This window comes from Mya arenaria, chromosome 7 (assembly GCF_026914265.1).
Source record: "Mya arenaria isolate MELC-2E11 chromosome 7, ASM2691426v1".
NCBI classification, from domain to species: Eukaryota; Metazoa; Mollusca; class Bivalvia; order Myida; family Myidae; genus Mya; species Mya arenaria.
Window position 1 is genome coordinate 66,102,625 of NC_069128.1, and position 6,053 is coordinate 66,108,677.

Sequence of the window (6,053 nt, forward strand, 5' to 3'; positions counted from 1 at the left end):
AACAAATTATTTTAGTTGTTTAGAACTGTTCTCTAGGTGAACCCCATGGTTAACTTAATAGAAACTAAAAACAGAAAGATCTTCAAAAGCAGTCAAGCTGCCTCGAGGGGACACCAACGCTCACCTAAATTGAAACGGTAATTAATTTCAAGTAAATTTTAACATTTATGTCACAGAGTGTTAAGAACAAGACAATTCATTTAAAAACATTAAAACGCATCGCCAGATAAATGTGGAGAGGTAATTTTAGCAAAATAAAAAATGAATTAAGACTGTCACCTAATGCTTATTGAGGTTTTCCACAATTTATGGTTTAACAGTACACGTGCACTTAGCAATCGTATCGTTCCTCAGTAATGTAAACTCTATGAAATTTAAAAATAAATAGAAATACAGTTGCTCTAAGTGGAAGCAATTACTTTGACTTTTGCCTCGTCGATACCAACCCGAAAGGCATTTCAAAACACTAGGTGTTTACTTACAAAATTGAGTCTTTGTTTAGTTTTAGTAGCACTGACCTTTTTCAAATCATCATTACAATCATGTATTCTTCGGTGATTTTTCAATTGAGATTGCTAAAAGTTTAGTTTCATCACCATATATCATTCTTTACCAAAGTTGATAAGCAGAAATCGTTACTCTGATTTAGTACATGGGGTAATACTGACATTGACCTTGACCCCAATAACCGTAAATGGTATCAACCAGACTTCTTGTTAGGTTGCTTCATGACTAAATATAATGAACGGAGATCTAATCGTAATAAGTTATTAAGTGAAATCTAATAAATCCGGAAGAGGCCGAAAGAGTGCAAGGAGCGAGCCTTTTCTGAGCAATAAGATTTTACTTAAATCATTCTAACTTACTTCGAATAAAAGCTACAATTGAATAGCGCTGAACCTTGTTCATGCTGCATTCATGCATCTAGCCTGTGATGTTCGAATATTAGCGTCTGTCTAAGTTGCATTGTTTGTGGAGTTATTTTGACAAAAATATTGGTCCTATGATGATAGAAATATTGCATCAAGCAAGTTTTAAAAGACAAAACCATTCAAACGTAGTTGTATTGCTTTAATGTTCACTTTTTATCAAAAGAACGAAGACGAATTGTTACCTCCTAAATGTTTGAAACCCATATTACACGATACATGTTGAGGGTTATAAAAGCTGTTATCACTTGCCGCACGTCGCCCTTGACTAAAATCTGTCAATGGCTGATCAGTGTTTTTGGAATAAGGCTTGTGTGGATTTCCTTCTTGAAGGTGGTAAGTTTCTATGAGAGCATTTATGTACAATGGAGATAATTTTAACTATATCGACAAGGTAATGTAAACAAAAACTAAATTTTCAAGTATCACGTCTTATTTATATAAATATACTGTTACATTAATTTAAGAATAGGGCAAATATGTAAGGTGTTTGAACCATAAATTATATGTATAGTCAAAATGAATATAGCCGATAAATCGATAAAACGCTGTGTATCTGTACATGTTATTATATGTCATTAAAGTCAAGGCGTTTGCCTGCGTTTGCCTGCCAGTTGTAATAATGCCGCAAACTCTACCCATACGCCGTTTATCACTTCCTATTGATGATAATACATGACAATTTGAACCTTCTCACTATAAAGATCTAAATTTATAGGTACTGTAATCTTGAATGTAAATTGAACCTCCTTTTGAAGCATAATTATTAGATGATATAAAAGTTGATTGCCTTAGATGAATTTTAAACAAAGCCATTAAAACAACAAGTGGTTCATATATATGAGGTGTATTACATACATTTGACGGGCATTTCCTTCCCTCGGAAAGAAAATATATGTTTTGGCATATAAAGAGGGGCAAGATTTTCCTATAAAAAACTTTCGCAACCAGCCCATGTTAAATTCTCATTTTCACACACTAGCAAACCGTACTGTTACCCTGACAGAAGTTTTTGTCACCGTGTGAAATCATAAATGTAACTCTCGCGTGGGTCAAAAGATTAAGACGACTTTTTGCAGATTTGTTTTGGACCAGCATCTTACTACCTTTTGTGATTGTGAACTGATTTACAAACTTGTTATTTCATGTTCATTAATTTTAAAATGAATGAACTTATATAATTACTCATTATCTGTGTGTTCAATGTCTTTATAAATGTTCCAGTACTTTTGTTTAATTGATAATCCGTGGTAGATGATAGAAACACATTGAAACAGAAATTTCAAAAAAACGGAAACAGTTTGTCCTTTAACGTTATGAATAATACCGAAAAAAAATTATTCACTACATAATTGATAAATATTTCACCGAGTGAGCACCAAGAGATATATTTAACAAGTAGCGTAGCCACATTTGAAGTATTCAAATTTGTTTTCATGAGATTAAATCTATTTTTATCTTACACCATATAAACGATTTCCTATTTAGTGAATGCCTATTTTGAGTGAAAAGTAATTCAATAACATTTTTTAGTAAAACGCGCCAATGTGTATGACGTAAGATTGATTTAAGTTGCATATTAAATGAACAAGAGGGCAAAGACGCTGAATGGGGAAGCAGACATGCACTGTCAAAATCTCCGTTACTACAATTACAAAAGTGAATTCCGTTAATTATCTTATGTTAGGAATGGTGTTCATTGATATACAGAAGGTCCATGTGTAGCCGAACGTTGGTATTGCATTTGGGATCATTGGTGAAAAATGTTGTTAAAATCTGTTTTCAACGCAATACTTAAGGAAGGAATGATGGATAGTGTTCAAACGACGCAAACTGCTGTTAAGACGATTATTAAGATTGCCTTTTGAGTCGATGGAAGTTCAGTTGTATCATTGCTAAAACTGGTAGAAACTATTTTTGACTCAATAACGTTTCCTTGGATTCGTGTACAGTATTGCGTTTTTGCCTGTAATATATAAGACGTGCGTTATGTTGGATATTGGTTCGTTGAGCTCACGGTTAAAGTTAACTCTATTAAGAATGATTCATTGTTTCTTAAAACTTGGTGAAACAGTTTTTCTTAAGTAAATAATTATGTTTATTTTGGAATGCAGTTGTAAGTAAGTTCATATAAACATATGCATACTCGATCGTCACCTGACAAGATACGAATGATCACCCTGACCTCTATAAGTAGGATATCTTTTCGTACCTGCCATTGCGATAACACCATTGGTAAAATGAAACAACCATTGTCATTGATTATCGTCCTATCGAACAATTCCATAGCTAAGTTGGTAGTTGGTAGTAAGATATCATAATAACTTATTTAATTGATTCTACTTCGTGAGTTTGTGTCACCCAAACACCTGTTTTATGAAACAGTTTAATTCAATGTTTCGTTGAAAGTATTTTTAATGGTTTTAATAAACATTGTTTACTTGGGATCCATTTGGCATGAACATTTGACACGTATATTGACTTTAATTCCACACAAAGTAGTGCAGACATAATTTTCTAATTAGGAATTTAATGTATGTGGTAGGGACCTGTGTGTGTTAATTTTGCAATAATATAAAAAAGAAAGTGCATGGCTTGTGTGGCCGGATTCGATCTTAATTATTTCTAGACAAACTGTTTTTGTTATGCACGTTGACTACTAGCCGCACGCACAAATAAATTAGTCATGCTTTTAAAATAAGTATAATATAATTAAATAAAGGCAATTGAAGCAGAACTTGCCAAGAACCGGACTGGAGTACGCACGAATCCCTCACGGAAACTTATACCATCGACATTATCATCGCACTTTGATAGACCCATACATACGGTCAGTATTTTGTAAATTCCTATAATGAACTCCCTTTGGGTAATTGCAAATATTTACCGATGAACGCAACTTCTTCGGATATGTATCTTGTTATTGTTTGTAGGCACCGAAAAACTTAAATCAACATGGTAGAAAGTGTAAATTTATGATATGTTAAATGTATAGTTGTCATTAGTGTTTCAATTTTACGTTTTTGAAGTGATTGATTTTCCCACGTTATTGTAACGTCATTTGATAAACTGTCACGGTCGGGTCGTTCTATTTACAGAATTGGTGAAAAAGAAATACTCTAAGATTTTCTTAAATGAAATGAAGTATTTTTTTTAGCAATCTTTTAATGAATTAATAAACTATTGGTAATATTATCAGTAATGAAAAATGTGATCGATGTCATTACACCGATAATAACATCAATCCCGCTATTCATTTCTTTATTTATTTTGCTTATTTAAACTCTGCGAATAACAGGAAAAAAATTCAACATTTTGGAAAGTCTACTCAGCTTTTGCTTTTCCCCCAAGGGAATCAGCCAACAAATCTAGACGATATGGGATATATCGTTGTTCTGTAATGTTTTACCACACTGCTTTTTGTTGCAAACAACACAGGAAAACGATGTTAATGATGTGCGTACTACGCGAAATGTCATTCAACATTCACCAAAGCCTTGTACAAGCAATGCCGAGTATGCAAAGCATGCACATGTTTTCAAGATCTTCATTACAAATACGTTGAATTATATAAATGATGAAGGTTTAAAGGCAGTCATAAACGAGCAAGTACAAGAAGCAGAACGACCCGTATCAAAACAAACAATTGAATTGTGTAAATATTTTCACAACAGTTATATCTCCAAAGCTGACGACGTGAAGGGTATGCATTTGACACTTTGAAATATTTCTTTCGTAAATTGCATACTTTTTTATTTTCTATCAATAACGGATAAAAGACTGTCATGGTATTAAACTTATTAGTATATCTGGTTTATATAAATCTGATCCCATAAATATTTACATTAATCAAATACAAAAACAGTATTCCTGCAATGGCACAGGGTCAACGCCAATTTCACAAAACAGAAAAAACAAACCAGAAAAACGAAATTACAATACAAAACTCCATAAACAACACAGGGACCGCCTTGGAACGGTCAGCAAAATGTACATTTACTTTGGGTTTAAACCTCTGTTTGTGCAAAACCTCACACTTATCCCAACAATCCCGTATAAAGTAGAAATGGTAATTCTTACCAAGGTCTGCATTCACTCGAGGAAACTTAAAAATAAAACAAAGAACAAAAAAACTTATAGGTGAACCCCACGTGTTTCTATGATTAGGGATCGCAACTCTATATGCAGACTAAGAAATACAATTCAGAGAATCTAATGCTAAAACCCTTTTATTTGATGCAGTTATTGTTTGAAACTACACACTTAAAACTGTGTTATCATAAACTCTGGAAATTAACAAGGAAAACAAAAAAAATCGTTAGTGTTATGATAAAACATCCCATGTATATTATTTGTTCTTTGTGTAATGTAACCTAAAATGCACTCATGAATATTTTAACACTTTTCAGAGCAAATAGATAAAAAGCATGATATTATTGTGGAGCAATTTCAAGATTTGAAGACACTTATTGCCACATTCTCAAAAGATTCGCAGTCGAAACTTAAACCACCAGGTATGCTATTTTTCATATACTTATATGCGAACTTGCATTTGTTGTACAACCCTTTAAGGATTTAGAGCGATTGTCTGTTGTGTTTATCCAATCAAACACGGAGCATTACTTGACAACAATTAAGGCCAATGTTGTGGATATTGCTAAAAATATGTTTATTGGTTCAAGCAACATTTATTTTATTAAATTATTTTCGAGAGAATATCGATGCTGACGCTGCCGCAGAGGATACCAATATAACTGGCACAATGCTTCGATATTTCTTCGAAAAATATATATGAGATAGTATATACGCAACATATTTGTCATGTCTCTACCTTTACTAATTCTGATAAATAGTTAAATACAATGAAAATGTTTTTTGATATAGATCGAGTTTTCAGTTTGTTTGGCAGACACCAATACGTGTGCAATTTAATATACCAAATAATTCATTTGAGACACAGAGACATATATAGTTAATACAGTAACACACACAGTCTAAATTTCTAATTTGTACATTTGTATTAGTGGCGAATGAGCAATAATTTATGTCGTGTGGATGAACTATTAATAATGCCTGCTTTTCTAAGGACAACTTTAACTTGTCAATATCCACGAGATTAACACG

At 32.8% G+C, this 6,053-nt stretch overlaps 1 protein-coding gene across 1 annotated transcript in view; it reads left to right on the top strand.

Moving 5' to 3' along the window:
• The first annotated feature begins 4,222 nt into the window (after positions 1 to 4,222).
• The window catches only part of LOC128240196 (uncharacterized), a 10,908-nt gene continuing 9,077 nt past the window's right edge, over positions 4,223 to 6,053 (top strand). Inside the window, exons 1-2 of the mRNA XM_052956713.1 lie at positions 4,223 to 4,632; positions 5,339 to 5,443. The gene's annotated coding sequence lies outside the window, so the exon portion shown is untranslated. The remainder of the gene's footprint in view (positions 4,633 to 5,338; positions 5,444 to 6,053) is intronic.